The 23309-nt window shown below is 34.1% G+C and overlaps 1 protein-coding gene and 1 long non-coding RNA gene across 2 annotated transcripts in view; one reads left to right on the top strand and one right to left on the bottom strand.

The window, feature by feature from the left end:
• LOC141454703 (uncharacterized) overlaps positions 1-23309 on the bottom strand; it is a 670160-nt gene that overhangs the window by 523412 nt on the left and 123439 nt on the right. The gene's annotated exons all lie outside the window — the stretch shown is intronic.
• On the top strand, positions 16244-22428 carry LOC141454393 (uncharacterized). The gene is made up of 3 exons (XR_012458694.1): positions 16244-16727; positions 17031-17189; positions 21295-22428. It is a non-coding gene; the product is annotated as an uncharacterized lncRNA (long non-coding RNA).

Genomic DNA, 23309 nt, shown 5'->3' with positions numbered 1-23309 from the left:
CGTACTTGTATTGCAAATTCCATTGCAATGTCCACTATGACTCAGTAACAAAATTGAATTCAAAAATAGCTACAAAATAAAAATATAGAGCTATTTATTTTTTAATAAGTTTGATTACCATACTTTAATGGAGTATTTTTTTGATTCTTTCTTCCAGTACTTTCATAACTCGGCCCTTTTTATCCAATCGCCGGTTCGCATTTACTCTAAATAACCTTTCTTCTTTACAACAAGTAGCTGTTTCGCATTTATGTTGAGGGCGATTCGCAACCATTTCCACATTCTAGACAGTATGAGAAAAATCTACCATGCTTTCATTTTGGAGATGTAATTCAGGTAGTCTAAATCCAATCTGTTAAAATGTCCAAATATATCGACATTAATGTTAGCAAAATTGTTACAAAATTTTCCTTGCCACTTCATATTTTTCTTCACCATTTTGTTTTGAAAAAAACAAAAGCTTCCATTATAACTATCTGAAACAAGTGCACAAGTAGACAGATCCATTAGTTACAATTTAGTGGCAGTCCTAACGAACGTATAAAGGGGACAGCCAAAGTGAGTAACTAATAATCAAAGCCTGCGTCCCCGATAGGTTTATCCCCATTTCTTATTGTGCTTTAACTTATAACTTATACAAAATATATGATTACATGATGAAAATTACATTCTGTATTTTTATGAGCATTCCTTTAAAATTTTACTAGCTAAAACTAGTTAATATACTATAATATAAAAACATCTAGGCAAGATAGGCCAATTTAAAAGTAGAACTACAAACTGTTAACATTTTTGTTTAATAGGTCGTAAACTATAAATAGCAAGTTCTTTTTATTATTATTATTATTATTGTACAATCTTAGGGAAAGCAATAAAATTGTAACGCTACCTGAAATAGAAACCAAAATACTGACTTGTAGAGTTTGAACGCTTTGGTTTTAATTGGCGTTCTATAATCAGAAATAGTCTTTACCAAATACAGATCACGCGGTTAAACATTGGCACAAGTTTAGTATCGGTAACCTCAGGCTAAATTTTGTAGTTTATATCTTAGGGTAGGGTCTCACATATCCCTCAGTTAGAAAGCTATAACTTGAAAAAATTACACTAAAACTTGAATTATAGAAATTTAAGTTTTTAAATCTATAAGTTTATATTTTGCAGCGAATCAAGTAAAGATTAGCTAAAATTGTTTTGTATTTTTTAATTTGGCTATTTTCTTGATCGATGAAAAAAACAATGCTCAAATTAGGATTGAATCCTTTTTGAGCATAAAAAGAGTTCCAAAACATGAAAAAAATTCTATTAAAAATTAAAATATAAAATAAAGAAAATAATAAATACTCTTAAATAATCGCATATCTCAAAAGTTCGGCCTGAACAATTCACACAACTTTTACAGGCTGCCTATAGTTTATAACCTATTCTTTTATTCAAATTTGAAGTTTTTAAAACCTTTCATAGGCAGAAGACTACCTCCTTCCTTCTGTTTAAATGTCCCAAAACGAATTATTGAAGGAAAAATTCTTAAATGAAAGTTATAATACGAGGGGGTACCCAAAAATAACCGGAATTGCGTTGCCGCGCATGGAGCTTATGTAGTACGCATTTCTGCCGCTAGACGTGTATAGCGCAATTCCTTGCCAGTTCAGTCCTGCCTGTGATGTCTGCCTGGCTTGTTCTGTTCATCTGCAGTGATTGTTTTTACCAGCGCTGTTTTGTTCTTTTTTCGTTTTTTATGATGGCAAGTTTAAGTGAACAACGTGCAGCTCTGAAATTTTGTTTTCTACTCGGCAAAAATGCCGCTGAAAGTGTTTTAATGTTGAAAACAGCTTACAAAGATGACGCTATGGGAAAAACTCAAGTATATGAGTGGTTTACTCGGTTTAAAAATGGCGACATGTCGATTGATGACAAACCTCGTTCTGGACGTCCATCAACTGCCCGAATCGACGAAAATGTTGAAAAAATTCGAGAGCTGGTGTTCACAGACCGTCGACAGACAATTGATCAACTGTCAGAGAGTAGTGGGTTATCTTGGAGCTCGGTTCAGCGAATTTTAACGGAAGATTTGGGGATGAAAAGAGTTGCTGCCAAGTTTGTTCCTCGAGTTCTGACTGACAATCAAAAAAAGAACATCGAGTTGAAACATGTCGTGCTTTGAAACAACAGCTTGAAATTGATCCAGACTTTCTGTCAAAGGTCATTACTGGTGATGAGTCATGGTGCTATGGTTATGACCCAGAAACAAAGCAACAGTCGAGCCAATGGAAGACGTCATCTTCACCCCGACCAAAAAAATGTCGTCAAGTCAAGTCAAACATCAAAACAATGCTGATTTGCTTTTTTGATGCCAAAGGCGTAGTCCATTCAGAGTTTGTCCCCCCAGGTCAGACCGTCAATCAAACCTTGTATTTGGAAGTTTTGAAAAGATTGCGCAATAGTGTTCGCCAAAAAAGACCCGATTTGTGGCAAACAGGAGACTGGTTCTTCCACCACGACAATGCACCTGCACACACAGCCATCTCTGTTACACAGTTTTTGGCTAAAAATGGCATGGTTCCGCTGCCCCACGCACCTTACTCGCCTGACCTGGCTCCGTGCGACTTTTCTTATTTCCACGCATGAAAAAGGGCATGAAAGGTCACCGATTTGACAACATTGAAGAGGTCAAGAAAAAAACGAAGAAGGAGCAGTCAGCCATTTCTAAAGATGACTACAATAAATGTTTCGAACAGTGGAAGCACCGGTGGGACAAATGTATTAGTTGTAATGGAGAGTATTTTGAAGGGGATAAGGTTGTTCTGTAAAAAATTTGTAAATAAATAGCTTTTAAAAAATAATTCCGGTTTTTTTTGGGTACCCCCTCGTATGTTATTAAAAGGAATAAGTCAATTTAATGTACTTACGAAGAAGCCATTTACAAAGCAATAAAATAATATTATATTATATTTTATTGTTGGTAGGCCTGCATATTACAATTAAATAGAGCTTAAACTCTCCTTTTCAAAGAGCCTTTATATGGAAATTAAAATGTTTTTGATAAAATTTTGTAGAATTATTTCTGTACACAAAAAATTAGAATGGAATAGTAACGGAGGGATTAGCTGAGTGGTTAGCGGATACTGGATTCCAACACAAAGATCATGGGTTCGAATCCGAGTTGATGGCCTTTAGATTTTTCTCTGTCTAGGAGCTTCTTATAGTAATAAACAGTGTTGCCTGCTACAAGATTCCAGAACATTTGATCCAAGCTTCGGGCGCCAATAACCCCAAATATTGACGCGCCTTGAGCCTTGAAGTAAAGAAACTTGTAGAAGCCGTTTACAAGATTATCACTTTCGGGTTCGCTGGTTTTGTCTAAAAGCGATCAGTTCAAATAGAAGACCCACAATTAGAAATAAAATTACATTTTGTGTTCTTTAATGTTTACGCAACTACAAGCTCTCAGATATTCTCTCTATTTTACACACATTGATCCTTTTAACACTGTGATGAATTGTTGAAATTAAGCGACATGTTTACGTGTGATAATGCTAAGCCAAAAGTACTGCAACATCAAGCAACAACATGTAGTTTTTTTACAATTCTGAAAATAAGCCTTAAATTTATGTATTTATACATTTAGATAAAATGCATTACAGACTTCCAAAAATAGAATTATAAATAACAGTAAATTTAAACCATAAAATGCATTACTGACACCTCTATTAAAGGTAATATGAATAAAATCGGAGTTTTGGTTATATTATAGCGTACAGACTTATGTAATATATTTGTTCAAATTTGGAAGCGACTAATTCGTTGAATCATCTCTATAAACATTTGATTCTACCTGAGCTAGTAATGGTTGCCTTGGAGACAAGCAATTCTCTTGTTTTTTTCCTTTGCCGTAAAAGTTTTCTTCCACATTTAGGCCTTGGGCACACAGAAAGCGGTCTGTCGCGGCGGGCTAGGATCTCCGACCGAGGCGGTCAGGCGGTCTAATTGTATTACACAATGTTGCATCATAGAAAGCGGTCTACCGCCTCGGGCTAGTCTTTGTTGCGACGACAAGCGATCTGGTAGTACAAAATTACAGATTTCAACGTGACCGCCTTGCCACCTAGTAATACGAAATAGAGATTCCAATGTTAAGAAACTTTATTACTCAATTTTTACTTAATTCTCGCGACCTACGAAGTTACTAGAAGAACCTATCTTCAAGTGACTCCAGTTCGATACATAAGCGGTGGTATTCCCCTAATTACAAATCTTACAAAATCTTATTGCGATGAGAGAAATAAAATATTTGCAGCATGAAAAGAACGAATTTGATATTCTAGAAGCGAATTAAGTGCTGAACTAATATCTTCTTATTGGATTTCATGCACCCAACTTTGTCTTTTCTTCTTTTTGCTTTGTAAAGCTAATAGCAGAAGGAGTTGTTCTTCGTCTGAGCTCACACTCAATATATAAAAATTGAGAAAAAGAACAAGAAAACGCACTACTACTTTTCAAGAAGAAACCTATCAAACTGTGGACCGCTCTAACAAAAGAATCGCATCTTGTGTGACATCCCCATATCGCAGACCGCCGCGACGACCGCTGGGATCGCTCCTCGCTGCGACAGACCGCTTTCTGTGTGCCCAAGGCCTTAGACCATTGCTACTTAAATTACAGATTGAGAAATTTGCAAATATAAATAAAATTCTGTTCCAGTAAAAATCGCACTTATTGGGAACAAGATTTTGAAAATCTATTTTTTCAAGTTATTTGAGGGCACCACAGTATAGGCTGTTAGTGGCGATGCCCGCATAGCTTAGATTTATAAGTAGGACTACCGGCCTCCGGATAGTGTTCCCTCGTTTAAGAAAAAAAAAGTCGCTGTCAATGACTGGGAGTTAGTAGGCTGCTAGGTGCTTTTAGGAAAAGAGAATCCAGGAGCTAGCAGCTGGATTCGCTAACGAGATATCCGAGCTAATTCCTTGGTCTACAATAATTTGATTATTGATTAGTAGGGAACGGATTCGTATGTATTTACATATTTTTTTCTAGGCAATTTACAGACGTTTTTCAACTAGAAGTATTCATACTGACACTTTTTAAGCCGTTTGAGTCTACTTTTATTTCACATATTTCCACATATTTGGATGTTATCGCATATTTATACATATTTGATTAAAATAAATAAATATTTCTACATATTTAATCAAAATATGTACATATTTTTTCATATTTTTCATTTTGGGCATATTTTCATAATTGGGAGGTGGTTGACAGGAACTGTGAACCACAGACTGTAGGGCTGTGAATCACAGTGGGTACAATGGTTATTGTAATTTACACAGAATGCTGCTAAACAGTGACGGGCACTTGTTAGTTCTTTGAAGTTGTCTGACGTCTGTTCTTTCTGCTCGTTCGTTGAAGTGTCCAATTCATTTCGTTCGGTCACTTAGTGTATTCTTTTCTGACAATTGCGTATTTCTTGCACAAGCCATTACCCAACTTGAGTCCCAAAATGTTCGACTGACAGAAAACGTGTCCAACGTTAAAAAAAGACATCGAAAAGGTGGAAGGAATACCTGGGAATAAGGGAGATCTGATCAGATCAAAACTGTTAGAAGTACTGAGCAAGAACAAAGGGTGGGAGACCATCTGCCAGATTTCTGATATTATCAGTGGAACAGAAGTCACCTCAGAACATCGTGTACCCTTTACAACCAACGAGATAACTTCTTTCAGCAAGGCACCTATAACATCTGTAGATGTTGAACGATCTTTTAGTCGTTACAAGTCCATCTTACGCCCAGATCGTCGTCACTTTACGTTCCAACATTTGAAATTTCATGTGGTTGCAAACAATTTCGAAGAGTGAAGTTTTCAAAATTGAAAATGTAACACATCTTTTTATAAATAGTAAAAATGTTCTTTGTTGTATAAATCATTATAACTTGTAAAAACAAATTATTTTGTTCCTAATAAATTATTATAAATTGTAGAAATGTTCTTTTCTTGTATAAATAATTATAACTTGCTCCCCCCCACCAAAAAAAATCCATTTTCATAAAAAAAAATGTCCATTTTACTTAAATATTCCAGAAAATATTTTAAGAAAATCACATATTTTCCACATAATTGACGAATATAAATGCATATTTTAATTAAATATTTGGCATTTTTAAATACATAAAAATCCGTTCCTATGATTAGGTTATCATTTCTTTAAGGCCACATAATCAATGCCAAAATTTATAGCATTTTTTTAAATCAATTAAATTGTGGGAATCATTAGACAAAGTTCATCATTAAACTAAAAGCGAGCGAAGAGAGAAATAAAATATTTGCAGCATGAAAAGAACGAATTTGATATTCTAGAAGCGAATTAAGTGCTGAACTAATATCTATTTCTTTTTGAATAAATTAAAAAAATAAAAAATAAAATCAAATGAAACCAGTTTTCGTAAAACTTGATTTATTAGATTTATGACACCATTAAATAAGGTGCCGCATAAAATATAATAATAAAAAAAATCAACAGGCTGCCACCACTATTGTTAGTTGTCAAAATTTTTTTTTAAAAAAAAAAGGTTTCCGACTGCACTTCAGAAACCAAAATATTTCTGGACATGTTGAAGGTAAAGAGAGACAGAAATATCAAACAACAACAAAAAACCTGTCATACCTGCTCCACTAGATTGCACTTGATACCTGATTAAGATCCGGTTTTATATCTAGACCGGAAATTTAATATGTAGAAACAAGAAATTGTATAACAACAAGATTTTGTAAAAAAAAAAAAAAAAATAATAATAATGAAAAAGAAAATACAAAAAAAGGTTTGTAACAGGGAATTGAGTGAAGGGAAACGATTTTAAGGTGGTAGTACTGATGGGCTTACTGTTCAGTTTTGTGGATTGCCAGTAACGAGCAATTTTGCCAGAAATACGGTAAGGTTACTTCAATTCGTACCCCTTAAAAAAAACGTTCTCCGAAATCATAGAATGTATTAGTAAACACATACTTATGAGTAGGGAACGGATTCGTATGTATTTACATATTTTTTTCTAGGCAATTTACAGACGTTTTTCAACTAGAAGTATTCATACTGACACTCTTTAAGCCGTTTGAGCCTACTTTTATTTCACATATTTCCACATATTTGGATGTTATCGCATATTTATACATATTTGATTAAAGTAAATAAATATTTCTACATATTTAATCAAAATATGTACATATTTTTCATTTTGGGCATATTTTCATAATTGGGAGGTGGTTGACAGGAACTGTGAACCACAGACTGTAGGGCTGTGAATCACAGTGGTTAAAAAAGTGTTCTTAAAAGCACCAAGTCGCATTAAAATGCTAAAAGATCTCTATCCAGACTTGTGCCTTCCACCAGAACCAATATTGACAAGATGGGGTACTTGGCTGGAAGAGGCTCAGTATTACTATGAAAACTACAATAAAATCAAGAATGTCCTTTCACATCTCGAAGACGAAGCAGTAGCGATAAATACAGCCAAGTCTTTATTCGAGAAACCTAATTTAAGGAACGACCTTGCATTCATTTCTGACAATTGCGTATTTCTTGCACAAGCCATTACCCAACTTGAGTCCCAAAATGTTCGACTGACAGAAAACGTGTCCAACGTTAAAAAAGTCATCGAAAAGGTGGAAGGAATACCTGGGAGTAAGGGAGATCTGATCAGATCAAAACCGGTAGAAGTACTGAGCAAGAACAAAGGGTGGAAGACCATCTGCCAGATTTCTGATATTATCAGTGGAACAGAAGTCACCTCAGAACATCGTGTACCCTTTACAACCAACGAGATAACTTCTTTCAGCAAGGCACCTATAACATCTGTAGATGTTGAACGATCTTTTAGTCGTTACAAGTCCATCTTACGCCCAGATCGTCGTCACTTTACGTTCCAACATTTGAAATTTCATGTGGTTGCAAACAATTTCGAAGAGTGAAGTTTCAAAATTGAAAATTTAAAACATCTTTTTATAAATAGTAAAAATGTTCTTTGTTGTATAAATCATTATAACTTGTAAAAACAAATTATTTTGTTCCTAATAAATTATTATAAATTGTAAAAATATTCTTTTCTTGTATAACTTGAAAAAAAATCCATTTTCATAAAAAAAAATGTCCATTTTACTTAAATATTCCAGAAAATATTTTAAGAAAATCACATATTTTCCACATAATTGACGAAAATAAATGCATATTTTAATTAAATATTTGGCATTTTTAAATACATAAAAATCCGTTCCTTACTTATGAGTATCATTGGAAACCTGAGTAAACCCTGCTTCTATTTATTGCCAAAAAAATTAAATAGACTGCGCACTTTTTCCCTTAAAATCTTAAAATTAAGAAAAATTGAAATCGGTACCAGTACCGATTAAGGAAACCAGTACCTTAAGTCGTACCACCTACTGCTTAAGTCGTATCTCCAGCTGAAATTAAATAAATAAATATGTGGTTTACTTTCAAATAAATATATTTGAACATGGATCTGGAGCCCAGCATTTTCAAATTTGCCTTAATTTCCCTCGAAGTCTGACGTGACAAGTTGGAGACTGAATGTGAGAAAGTAATATCGACAGCAAGTGCTTCAATTTCCTGTATTTATCACCACTTGTGTAGGTGTTGACCTAGAGTCAACGGAAGTGGGTTGACTGACGGACTTTCAGTTCCATCAGTTTCAATATTCCCTCTTCTGGAGTTGGTATTTGGGACAATGAGTCCTCACTATTTATCATTGAAGCAGAGAGAAGTCTTCATTTCGAAAGACATGGCCGTAGATCTTGTAGATTTTGAAACCGTTTATGGCCTATATTCGTAACGTACAGATTTTGGGTATGCTTTACCCAAATAACTCCGAAACGGTACTTTGTTTTAATTGTTTCACCAGGATTTATTATTACCAAATTGATGAGGCTTCATAATAATAACTCTCTAGTGAATTAAAAAAAAAAGAACTGTCCAAATGGTTGAAGACCATTTACCTAGCTTTCATAGTTAGATATTTCCATAGTTATTTCAAACAAATACGCCAGAAAACTAAACTTGAAACCTCCTTGCGGCCGGGTCTTAAGTCACACCGGTGGTACTTATTCTTCTTTTTACCCTTTGATTGGTATTTCCCCAGGTTGCTAGCCACCTTCTCTTCACTTTGTATCCGGCAGATCTTCCATCTCAATCTAAAACTTCTGCAGACAAGAGCCATTCCACATGTCTCACTCCTCTTTCTCACACTAAGATTCTCTCTATCTCTCGTACCTCTAAACTTTCTGAGAAAACTTATTTTTTTTGGAAAATGGAAAATCAAAGTGAATACACTGAAATTGCCGGTTCTAACTTTCACTCCAAGACATATAATTTTGTCCTATCATATTATCTAAATCAGATAACACTTTCTTGCGCCGACAATCACAATCAGATGCCTAGCACTTTTACGTTGGCAAACGATTGACGGTGGTGGACTCCGCATACAAGGTTTGAACTACAAGAAACGTTACTACTAGCCGGCAACCCTACTTGACAGGCCATCAAAAACTAACGCTAACCAATAAAGTACTTAGTTATAACTCACTATTGAAATAGATAGAGACTTGAAATATAGTAAAATTAGCATTCGATTATTCGAAGCGGCCCAATTTTCTTCGTCGAATAACCTAGGCTCCAGGAGTCGCTAACTAAACAATTCAGATAACTAACACTTCTCAATTATTTCTGTACAAAAAAATTAGAGTGGAATAGTAACGGAGGGATTAGCTGAGTGGTTAGCGGATCTGGATTCCAACACAAAGATCATGGGTTCGAATCCGAGTTGGTGGCCTTTAGATTTTTCTCTGTCTAGGAGCTTCTTACAGTAATAAACAGTGTTGCCTGCTACAAGATTCCAGAACATTTGATCCAAGCTTCTGCAGACAAGAGCCATTCCACATGTCTCACTCCTCTTTCTCACACTAAAATTCTCTCTATCTCTCGTACCTCCAAACTACCTAATTAAGTTTTAAAAAAATATACCTTTTTACGAGAGATTTATTTTTAAAGTCTACAGAGAAATGAAATTAATAAATATCTTATTTTTTTAAAAATCATTACCTAATTAAAACAAACCATAAATAGGTTATATTTGTAACATTCAGGTAATTTATATAACAAAATATAAATGCATAAATAAATGAAAGTTTTGATTAACATACAAAACAAAAACAAAAATAACATAACAAAAATATCGTACAGGCTGACCAGTTCAGCACACACTGGGTTTTTTTTTTACAAATTGTAAATGTATGTTCATTCTGTCACAATCCTCGCACACGAATACAGTAACATTCATGTAACACAGTTCTGTAGAACTAGTTTCAAATAATTAATTACAAAAAAGTAATAAAAGTACGATAATTGGGTGTAATGTCGTTACCCTGTTGTTATCAACCGGCCGATCTGGTTTACAACTGGAATTTTGAACTTTATAATTAGATTAGGGTGAGATATATATATATATATTCTTTTTCTTAAAACTAAATTTAAGCGTTATCTAATGGCTACATAATTTTTTTTGAATAATTTGAGCTTCTACCTCTTTTACCAGCTTTATTGATAGCTTTTTTTTTTTTTTTTGTAATGTTTAAACTTATTTGTTAGTATTGAGAGTCTTCAATTCCGTACAGAATCTCTTTAACATTGGCTAAAAAAATGGAGAGTTAAAATCAATGAAAACAAATATAATCACATTACATTCTCCCTAAGGCGAACGATTCTTCCACACCGTTTAACTAAACCACATTCCTCTTCCCACAACAGATTGTGGTAAGTATCTAGGACTCTTCTTGGATAAACGCCTACCCTGGAACCGTTATACTTAGGCATAAACGGAAACAGTAGATTCAAACTTCTCTGTAGACTTCTCGACAAACGATGGAAACTTTTACTGATCAAAAAAAAAAAAAAGAAGCGTCTTAATCTACACCATGATACTCAGGCCTGCCTGGGACTTATGGAATGGAACTTTGGGGGCTCAGACAAAGCTTCCAATATCTATAGAATCCAATCCTTCCAGTCAAAAACACTCCGTCGAATCGCTAACGCTCCTTTACTTTGTATCAAAAACTCTACCTTGCATCGAGATCTCCCTGTTCCCTATGTTTCTGCAGCTGCAATATAATACGGCCAATTCCCACGGCTCAGTTTCTCCACAGTCTAACCCTCTAGTTTCTCCTGAACTTACTGCCTAGCTAGAAAATGCTACAAGACGGTTGAAGAGACGGGTGGCCACGTCATATTCATAATTGTAACGTGTCAAGAAAAAAGTACTGGTAAGCACTAGAATCAATTCGGCTACTAGCTAGATTCGAATCTAGAATGACTAGAGTAACTGAGTCATTTACTTTTCACAGGCTCTGTAGAGCTTTCTGGCAGTTTTGAGGACATTGAACGTAATAACTTCAATAATTAAATAATTATAAGTATTTTGCGCCTGTTCTATTAATTAGACAGTCCAAGGATATCATCCTGTGAGCTAGCCAATTAAAAAACACAAACACAATATGTTTCTTAACCATAGGAAGTCTCCAAAAATACAGGTCCTAAACAAATTTTATGTTTAATAATAACATATTATTATTAATTAATTATAGTATTTAATATTTTACTAAAAAATAAAATTAAAAAAGAAATAATTTTTTGATATAATATTAAAGAGGAAAGTGTAGAAAAGATTATCAAATATTATCATCATTTATAAAAAATTTTCGTAAATCACTTAGCCCTGATTTTTAGTAATAATAATAATAATCCTTTATTGTTTTAATAAAAAATTAATACAAAATTAAAGTAAAGAATACAAAATTTATAATAATAGGAAATTGCATGGCTTATAGCCGAAATGCAGGAGTTAGCTTTTAGTAAAGTAAGGAAAAAACAAATAAATAAATAAAATCAAAATTAAGAAAGAACAAGAATCAGAAAAAGATGGAGGTTGAAGAATAATAGAGAGCCAAAGAAGAGCAGCAAACCAAACAGTGGAGCTATTACAAAAGAACAAAATAAATCATTAAACTTCTTGAAAATAAAAATAAAAAATATATATATATTTCAATTTTAGGCTCTCCATTTGTAATTTTGTATCTTAAATCCCAGGCACTCCTGGCAAAAGTGGAAGATAATCCGAGGTAGACAGCAAATTAACAATATAATGGCCAGAAAGACTAGATCTACCCATTATTCGGAGTCGGAGAGCTCACCTAGAGTAGGACATATAGCTAGGAAAAGATAGAGATCCTCCTGTAACCCTAAGGAGCACATGCCATCATCACCTTGCAGCTCCAACCACGGGACACTATTTAACCTTTAGTAGCTCGGCTCGAATTTTAAAGAGCCCCAGCTAAGGTCTCTAAAATTTAGTTTCCCGTTGGCTATATGACCAAAAAGCGAACTGCTATCGTCTATCCTCCATAAGTGTCCTGTAAAGGCTCCGTTCCTCTGGCCCTTCTCACAGACTCCTCCCGTAAAGCATTCCGCACTCTATCCGCCAACTCAGCCAAATGTGGTTGCCACACATTGACGACGTCTATTTTTAGTAATAATATTTACAAATAGGGAAGGGATTAGCTATGAGGTTAGCGAATTGGATTCTCACAAGGAGGTCCCGGGTTCGAATGAATCCAGGTGTTGACCCCTAGATTTTCTCTTCCTAGGAGCTTCTTCTTACAGCTCACTGTCCGGAGATCGGCAGTGCACTGAAAAAAGCTCCGGACGCCAATAACCTGAGATGTTGAAGCGCCTTAAATCATTTAAAAAAAAAAATATTTACAAATAGTACAGCATTAACATCAACTCTAGATTTCTAGAAATGAAGGCGCGTCAATATCTTGAGATCATGCCGGCTAATGGCAAGTGTTCTCTCGTTACAAACACAACTGTCCATCTGCGAGACAATGAGCTGTAAGAAGCTCCTAGAAAAGAGAAAATCTAAGGACCTAGCAACTGGATTTGAATCCAGTATCTGCGCGTTGGGATCCAGTATTCGCAAACAACTGAGCTATCTCTTACTCTACTATATTATGAGAAGTTCTTTGATCTGTAGCAGACCATAGTTTTAATTGAAGGTCTAGTTTCCAAAAGAATAAAGAATAAAATAAGTATATGCGCTTAATGGTTTTGAAGGTTGAAATAGAAAGAGAGCTAGCCGGATTAGCTTAGATATCCTTCATTTAGAAGGTGCACCAATCACTTATCAACCAAAAAAGGGCCGAAGTGCGTGATGAAATCTAAATCCAAACTGCTCCATTATAGTAATGCATGAAATGAAAACACCAAATCACCTTTGCCAATTATTATCCTTAATGAAGAAGTTAGAATTAACACAAATGTATAATTAAATTTACATTTGTTTGATTGGAAACCAGGAACGAGTTTATAATAAATCTTCCCATCTGGAGCAGCCATCAAACCTGGCAAAGATTTCTAATTTAATAACTGACGTTATTCTGATAAGCAATAAAATCTAAATGATCTTACATTCGTATTTAATCTTAATAAATATATATTATATATAGTATTCCATTTGTCTGCGCAGTTCATGCAAGGTTAAGTGGAAAGATTGCATTATCAGAGAGCGGTAACGCTGCACATTATAAGAACCTAATCTTCCACTTCCCGTTCACGAAAGAAATTAAATAATTTTTTTAGCTAATGCAACGCAATTTACTATCCTCCCAACTTAAAAGGTTAATTACATATTCAATTTTATATATATATCTACTAAATGTGTGTCAAAGGTTATGGCTTGAGCGTATCATAATTTCATGTTTTCAAAATCAACAAAACTATAATATATTCGGGCCATCTGAATCATTAATATTTATAATAAATTTCAAACTTTAGTAAACAGACTAAAAATGTAAAAAATGAACAATTTATTTTATTGCAAGGATGTTAATCAAGTAATCTGTGGAGAGACATTTCTTTTTGTAACCTACCCGATTGGTATTTATCATTAAATTGTTCGTTGGGTAAGTAACAGAGTTCTGGGTTATGTTCCAAATTTCAGAGTGACAGAGGAGGACACAATCATTTTGAGTTAGAGTAAATTGTGGACTAGGATAAGCTAGACAAGATAAGGATGGAGGATATTTACAGGATTCCTCCTTTCCATTCTAGACTGCCATCCCAATCCCACTCTGCCGCGACATAGCCTCCTACAGATCCTTCAACATCATACAGACACAGAAGACTAAAACATATCCTACACTAACTCATTACACTAGCTGCAGGTTTTTCCTCTCCTTTTTCCCCTGCATTCCAATCCTCCTCACCTAACTTTTCTCTTACTTCACTTAGTTAAGAAGGTTGAAATGTATTATACATTTATACTTCTATTTATTTTATGTATATATTTATTATAATAAATATTTATTTTATTCTTCTTCTACAGGATTTTGAAGGAAAAAAGCTGGTGAAAAACAGACCAGATATCTTTAGCCAATAAAATCTTTATTAATATTATAAAGCCGAAATAACTATAGAAGGAAGGCATTGCAATTGGAATAAGGTTCGAAATTAGAAGTTAACTTATATTTTTAAAAGGTATATTATGACATTTTAAAAGGCTTTATCTTGTACTTGTATTTGATTCTAAAAAAAAAAAGAAATCATTTGAAAACTTTAATTTAAAGAAATTTTTCCATAAAAATGTTTATTCTTTCAAACATTTTGACGTAGGTGGGAATTAAGAAAAAGAAAGGCAAACATTAAGGTATAATGTACAAAAAAGTTATTTTAAAAGATAAATAGAATCAAAAGCAAAAATATTTTGTTATACTTGTACATTAAGTAATCCGATAAAAAAGCTCATAATGAACTTAGAACTATGTGATGCAGGCGCCACGGTAGCCGAGCGGTTAGAGGCGAGACAATTAAAGCTAAAATATGTACATATTGTGGTACTGGGTTCGAAATTTACAGTAAAGTATGTTTGCTAGTCGCCTCCGTCCACGACACCTAATTGGTAGATGGACGTTAAGCCCCACCTGAAAAAATTGGCAATTACTTTACTTGATATTATTTAAGTAATTTTACTGCATTAACTTTTTATTAATTTTTTTAGAATTTATTAGATGTCACAGATTATGAATGAACTGGCCAGCATAAGGGTCTGTGACATCTAATAAATTCTAAAAAAATTAATAAAAAGTTAATGCAGTAAAATTACTTAAATAATATCAAGTAAAGTAATTGCCAATTTTTTCAGGCGGGGCTTAACGTCCATCTACCAATTAGGTGTCGTGGACGGAGGCGACTAGCGAACATACTTTACTGTAAATTTCTTTTATTAACCATTTAATAAAATCTAAGACCTAAAGAAGGGGAATCGAACCCAGTACCACAATACATATTAGCTTCGCAAGTCTCGCCTCTAACCGCTCGGCTACCGTGGCGCCCTAAATAATATCAATGAAGTATGAATGAAATGTTGGTTACCTGCTGATTTGTGTACATTTTGGCGTTTAATCAACCCTTATACTTAACATTTTAAACTGTAAGTTTTTGTTAAGGAGATATTTGTACCTTTTGGATAGATTTTTCTTTTTGTCTATTATTTGGGTGGGGCAAACTCCCCTCCTTATGAGGCATAGCGTCGAGACTTTTAAAGTACAAGTCTGAACAAAATTTCGATTCGAATGACACTTCATTCATGAAAATCGGTTCACGTCTCGATAATTTGAAACGATTGTTATACTTCCTCTTAACAAGTGTAAGAGCAGAATGTCGTTTTAATGTTACGTAGGGAAGCCATAACCCTATGATCCTACCAAATTTTATCAAAATCGGGCCAAGATTTACAGAGAAATTAGAAATAATAATTTTGGAGGGGGCCTTACATAAAGGGGGCTAACTCCTCTCCCATTCGATGTACAGCGTCGAGACCCCCAAAAGGCACATCTACATAAAATTCCGAATCGAATGACACCTCATTCATGAAAATCGGTTCGCGCGTTTAGGCGCTACGCAGTTTACAAAAAAGGTAACAACAACAACAACAACAACAAAAAGAACAACAACCATTTTTGAAAATGCCGTTTTTGCTCATTTTCAGCAACTTTTTTTTCGAAATCTATTAGATCTGGGTGGTTGCAAAAAAATTACAGTTATAAAGGAGGGTTTGGAGTAAGATTTAAAGAAAATTTGGGAATTTTATCTTTTATAGAAAAAGAGAAAAAAATTGTCAAAGTTGGGAGTTTTTCAACGTTACGCTTTTTCGTGCAGTTTTTGATGATCAACCCTTATACAACTGTCCTACCGGACAGTTTTAATAGAAATAACAATTCTAAAGCAGATAAAATGAAGAAAAGAACTCAAAACAAAGTCATAAACAGCTAATATTGTCCTGATTGAAGTGCTTTCATTTATGGCAGCTCATTAACTCTACAAAAAAAATCTTTCTACACAATAAAAAGTGTTGAACACATTACAGCCACACCACAAAGCTCCAACTATACAATATATAGAAGATTAACTGTTCCCATATATCCGTTAATACTGATTAACATTAAAAATGAATAAATAAGGGAATATTCATTAAAATACTTTTTTAATTATATTCCCATCCATTTATTTTAAATTATTTATTTTTATTTATAGAAATTACACACATGTGTTATTAAGTATAGTTACCCATGTAATGTTTTTATGAATTCACTGAATTAGTTTTTAATGCAAAGTAAGTTGTAATTTTTGCTAATAAATAATATTATTAAGGTAAGATGTAAGTAGGTTTAGAGAATAAACCACTAGGTAGCACTATATGCGGTAGGCCTACTAGAGTTGTCATGTCTAAACATGTTAAATTAATGAAAGCATTCTCCTTTTATTTTTTTTTATATCTCAGTTCATCAAGCAGCGTTCAGTTTGCTTTCATGGCTATAAAAAAACATTTAATGGCTTTATTAATTTATTATTCTCATAGAAATAAATTAGATTTTAAATATAATGCTTTAATTATTTAAAACTTGTTATATTTTAGTGGACTAAATCAACAGCTTGTTCATCAGGAGTCTGGGCTTTCTGATCTGACTGAAAGAATCATCCTCACATTGTGATTCACAACTATCGCAGAATATTTGTTGAGGAATGGTGACAAAAAGTATCTGGAGGGAGTGTCTTTCTTCTTTCTGATAGAATGGTAAAAACATATTTTTGGTCATTCATTGAAAGTTAGGTTCACTTTCTGGGAAGGCTGGTTTTAACGTTATGTCCGCCTGGAGTTTTACCTAAAAAGTATTTCAAGTACTAATCAGAATGGATGAGTCTAGGAGCAGCAGTGGTTTATATTTGAGTCAATGGTTTCTGTTATCCATAGATGTGTTTCGAATGAGAGGATTCCTCTTGGTGAAAAGGAGTTTGCATCAGACTGCGTTGAAGGCTACTAGACCGTTTTTTAAAATGGACTAGGCTGTCTGTAGTTGATTTTTTATTTTTTTTTTTTTAAATTGTGGGTGCCAGGACACGAGAAGATGAACAAGCTGGACAAATCGGGGGCCTTTCTCATCGGCCCCGAGCCAGTTATTAGTGTGTCATCTAGACAGATTTAGGCAACAGATTCCAGGGCGAGGTCATCCTCATTCATTCTTAAGGAAGAGCTTTATGGTTTGTCGACAGACGAATACCTTGAAGTATATTTGCTTTCAGGGTGTCCTAGAACTGCAGAAGAGCAAATCTAATCGTAAAAAGTGGTAAACTGTTCTTTCTACAAGACTTAGAACTCAAAAATTCGAGAATTTGGTTCTCTAAACCTTAAGTAGTCTTTCGTTTAGTCTAATGTCTACACTTCAGGCAACAAGATGGTTTCCATGGCAACTAAATCACCAACATGTTATCACTTTTGTATTCACAAGCAAAAGAAGTTAACATATATTATACAGAATCTACTATTCACCATTTTCAATTGAATAATTGTCACATTATTCCAAGGGTCGTCAAAAAAAAATATTATTTCTTAAAAATTTTGTTGGAAAAATACACAAAGAAATAATAAAAGAGTTGGAATAATTTTTCAAAATAATGGCCTTCCAAAAAAATAGGTAAATTTGAAGAAAATTGAACATATTGCGGTCTAGGAGCCTCCATATTAATGTTAGTATAAAAAAAATGGGTGATGTTATTTCTGTTGAAACTATTTGAAGCTCTACAAGACGAACACTTTCCAAAGAACATTGGACTTCTAATAGAAATAACAAAAGAAACATAATGCTGGCAGAATACTTGGACAAAGAAATGGCCAGTCGTATACTCCACCAGGAGAGTATTATCAAGAGCATGGTCATAAAAAGCAAAAGAAAAGTGTGATGAGTATAGAAATCATTCTCTAGAGGTTGACAATTTGTATAATGATGAGCTGACGATGGATGCTGGCCATTTAGAATGTCCGTATCATCATTAGTTTTACTGCTATAACCTCAAACCTCCACCAGCTAGCCGCAACTCTTTACTTATTTATGAGTGTTCTGTTTTAAAACGGAATAACTCTTTTGAGTTCCCACTCATCTTTATTCTACTATTTTACAGTTCTTTATTTCTTTGAAAATATTCCAACGATCAACCCGTCTTTTCAATGGCTAGAGAATTCCTGTTATTTTAAAATACCTTTTTCACCAATTCCACTTCTTTAAAAGTTGAGACTTCAGTGAAATAAGTAGTAGGATACGTCGTGTTCACCTTTTTTGCACTTCTACATCCTTCTTGGGCAGCATTTAAAGAAAAATGGAACAGAAAGAATTGTGCTATATGTGTACTACTGAGGACCCACACCATTTTTTAACAGAATGCGCTGGGTTGGCGGAGTATAGGGAGCAATACTTTGGGGATGTGATCATCACAAGCGAACAATGCTTAGAATTAATTAATGGTAAAAACTGGTATGCGCTCGCATCATTTATAAAATACGTTTATAAATTTAGAAAAAGAAAGATCTGCGAAATTACTCTAGAAAGAATTGTATTGCCCGCTATTAATTATATGATGCATCACTTCCCAACAATAGTTGTCTGGAAGGAATTGCACTGAATTTATTAGTTTACAAATTTATTGACGCATGTTTGTTTATAAGATAACAGTTCTTTTGATTGTTTTGTGGCTTTTAAAAAGCCAGTGTTGACATAATATCATTTCCAAATGATCAATAAAGTTGTAAGAATCCATATTTTTATGGAAATAATTGTATAATTTGAATTATAAAAGTGCGGAACTCGCCTGACGATCGTTTGATCAAGGCGCTAAATGTATGAAAACCAAAAGAAATGTAACAAATTATATTCCAATAAAACATTTATAATAATAATAAGTGGCCAAGAGAGGGAAGGGATTAGCTATGAGGTTAGCATACTGGACTCCCACGCGGAGGTCCCGGGTTCGAATCCAGCAGCTGACCCTTAGATTTTCTCTTCCTAGGAGCTTCTTACAGCTCACTGTCCGGTGATGGACAGTGTTGTCTGTAACGAGAGAACACTGTCCGGAGGCCGGCAGTGCACTGGAAAAAGCTCCGGGCGCTAATGACCTCAGCTGTTGATGCGCCAAAAAAAAAAAAAAAAAAAAAAAAAAAAAAAAAAAAAAAAAAAAAAAAAAAAAAAAAAAAAAAAATGAAGGTTTTCTACTAAAGAATACAACCCTAAACTCTCCTCTTTTAAAGGTGGGAAAAAATAGCAAATTTTATTGCCATCACAGTGGAACTATTTTTGTGCAAATAAGAAAACGAATAGAAATGAAATTAACAAACTATAATGATTTCAAAAAATAAGATCATATTTATTAAATAATTGTCATTTTAAACTTTGACTTTCTTTTGTAATTTGTCAAAATAAAGTGTGACTGCCGCGAAGTTTCGAAATTTACACCACAAAATCCGTGATTTGAAAATTCCTAACACTAAAGAAGTATAGGATTTGGATTTCTTTCAATATCTACTTATCAGATAAAATAAACCTGTCAAAAAAAAACTTCAAAATATTTGAACATAACTTTAGATGGTTTGAAAAGAAATGTTTAGATTAACTTAACTTAAGCGTCCAGTTTTGACTTGTTATTATAAAATTGATGATAACATTATTACGGTTCTCCAGGCATTCAGTGGCGATATCACCACGGGATTCCAAAGCTACTGTATATTTGTATATCCAGCATTTATTATCACACTAATCCTCTATTAAGAAGTTCTTTATGCAGTCCAACTCAGAAGAAGAACACCTGTTCTATTAAAGATGTGTAGAAATATTTCTATGCTTGTTTTTCCATTTGTTGTAAACAAATATGTTCCTAGCAAAATTTACAATTTGTTTTGTCTGAAATTTAACAGAGAGAAGCAGAATTTCTGATCGAAATATCAAATGTTTTTCACGTAGATTAGATTAGATAGTAGATGGGACGGGACCTACGCCCGTCTGGCATCGCAGCCACAGAAGACTTAACATATTGTGGCAGCCCCTTCTTAGTTCTAGTAGGTGAACCCTCCTCTCCTAAAGAGGTTGAGGACTTTCCCTACTAGTTCTTTTTGCGCTACTATCTCCTTCGGCCTCAGCGTTCCAAAGGTTTCATAGCGCAAACGCTCGATTGCATCGAACAGCAGGTGAGAGGCCGTTTCCTCCTCATCCTGACATAATCTGCACAACGGCTCCGAGCTAATAAGCCCCACCTTGCGCAGATGCTTCTCGAACCTACCGTGCCCCGTGAATAGGCCTTTAATCAGAGTAAACTGATTTCTACCCAAACACAGGATCTCTTTGGTTCTTTGCTTACACAGCCAAGGCATCATAGTCTTGCTGTGTTTAACTCCAGGACACATCACCCAGTTCTTTTCGTGCTCCCTCCAGATCCAATCTCTGAGAGCCTCCCGAACTGCACCCTGGGTGATCCCCAGGACAGGCTCTGGACCGATGAAAGGAGTGTTAGCTCCATTCCTGGCCAGATGATCAGCTTTTTCATTCCCTTCAATACCCACAAGAACCGGCACCCATTCCAACCGGAACTTCGTTGTGCCGCGCCAGTAGTTCTAGGGCCTTCCTGCATTCCCAAACTAGGGAGGAGGTCATTCTGAAGGATACAAGAGCCTTCAGTGCAGCCTGGCTGTCCTAAAAGAAACGAATCTCCCTATTTCTAGGTTCCATCCGCAGGTTTTTTTTCACGTAAAATGAAGTTATTTCTTTAAAATCTATTATTGCCAATTTCAGTCATTATTTTTTTCATTTGTAATAATGTCTAACTTTCAGCAGTGAACTCTAAAGAAACCAACTTTTCAGGCATAATTTAAAAATTATTGAAATTGTCCAAAAGTACAAGCGCTGAAGATGAACTAGTCCCTAAATCGAAAGCTTCGCATTAATACAAATAACAAAATTTATTGTCGAAATATACAACAATCTTTCTTCATTTTGCATTAACGAATCAGTCACCACAACAGATTATGGTTAAAAAAAAATAATACCGAACTTTGCATTGTAGTTAAATGCAAATAAATGTGCACCTATGCAAGTTCATAATGATAATTACATGGAGTGGCATTAATTATTATAAGAAAATTAATGGTTACTTGCATAATTCAAGGAATACTTAAAAATACTGCATACAGAATTTTACTGCAATTATATCCTCAGTTATGAACTCAACTGTTACATGCGCTGAAGAGCCAAACATAAGGGCGAAAAACGTTTTAGATAATTTGTTTTAAAGCGAATTATTATCCTAAAAGAGAGAGAAAAGAAGGTAGTAAAATGAATGAGCTAGCCCTGCTTTGTAAAAGCCGCCCCAGCAGGGGAGCCACTGATTCCAGTAATATACAGACGAACCGACGCCGGAACTTGGTAACTTCAGACCTGGCGAGATGGCAGCAAACAGAGCATGTAAAGAACATTGTCCCGACGGAAGTATAATATTTAAGTACTTAGTAATAAGATATCTCTAGATATTATTTACTTGTATTAACAAAGAGGATTTAGTTTCTCTTTTACGCATGATAATTTCAATAAAAGAAACGTTTGTCATTTTATTTTTTTTTAAATTTAATGATTATAATAATTACAAAGATCTAAAATAAGATACAGAAATGGCAAATTAGATCTTTGGTGAAACGCTTGGTTGGTTTCCTCTTCTTGATTCATAATAGTTCCAAATTCATCATTTCTTTTTCTCTAAACAAGAACTTATTTTTTAAGTCCAGGATGTAACTGTCATCTTGCTCCAAAATTAAACAGTTACATTAATGTGTTACGAAATTACAAGAGAAAAAAGTCACAATTCAATAATAATTGCTGGTAAAAATGTCCCAAAATAAAGGTAGAAAGATTATTGTCAATTTCTTTCATAATTTTGTAATTTTTGTTGCGAAGCTTTCGACCTTTCGGATTAAGGTCACGTTCAGGGCTTTATGTTTATTATCAGTTAGATTTTTTTAAAATTCTTAACATCAAAGGTTGGTACGTCTTCTGTCCTGACTTGTTTAAGTACTCTAAGTACAGAAAACACATCAATCTTTGATGTTAACAATTAACTAGTAAACTCTACTTGATAATAAAACAGAAAGCCTTGAAGATCACCTAGGTCCCTAGGTCGAAGCACTTGACATAAAATTAAAAAGAAATAATGACAGAAAATGGGCAATAACCTATCCACCTTTTGGATTAATAAATCAGTCACTAAAAAAGGACGAAAAATTCTGTACAGTCCAAAAATGAATCAATAAATACAAAATTTGGGCCACAAATACTTCTCTGCTTTAAATAATTTGTTTAAATTACTGAAATAAAGTACGATAAAATATTACCGACTAATCGCGTGACTTCTTTATTTAGCCAAAATGGGTGTTTTATTAGTTACTTTTTTCAGATACAGGTCATTCTTTTCATTATCCCTTGCACTGTAAGGTTTATTTAATAAATGAATGAATACAAACAAGGCGGAGGTGAATACAGGATGTTAGAGTTCATTTTTATTAAACTAACGGAAGAGAATAGAATCATTGTTTCTACAGATAGATTAACTTAAAGAACCAGTTTCGAACTCTGTACCACGATAATTGCTAGGAAGATAACTCCGCCGTCGAAATATCAAAAATATCTCTTTCAACTATTTAGCGTTACTTATATACAGGCGGAAGGTAAAAGTTGTATGCAAATTATAACAAATTAAAAGGTTTAATTATATTATCCATACATTAATATAATTACAATAAATATTAAATGGACCAATTTAGCAAATTCAGCACGTGGATTAATTATGTGCTAGTTACACTTATTATATCCTATAAAATATAACTCAA

Source organism: Rhodnius prolixus, unplaced genomic scaffold (genome assembly GCF_049639745.1).
Source record: "Rhodnius prolixus isolate KJV_2025 unplaced genomic scaffold, Rpr scaffold_9, whole genome shotgun sequence".
In the NCBI taxonomy this organism is placed as follows: Eukaryota; Metazoa; Arthropoda; class Insecta; order Hemiptera; family Reduviidae; genus Rhodnius; species Rhodnius prolixus.
The sequence above is the reverse complement of the archived record's forward strand: the minus strand, read 5'-3'. Positions and strand labels throughout refer to the sequence as shown.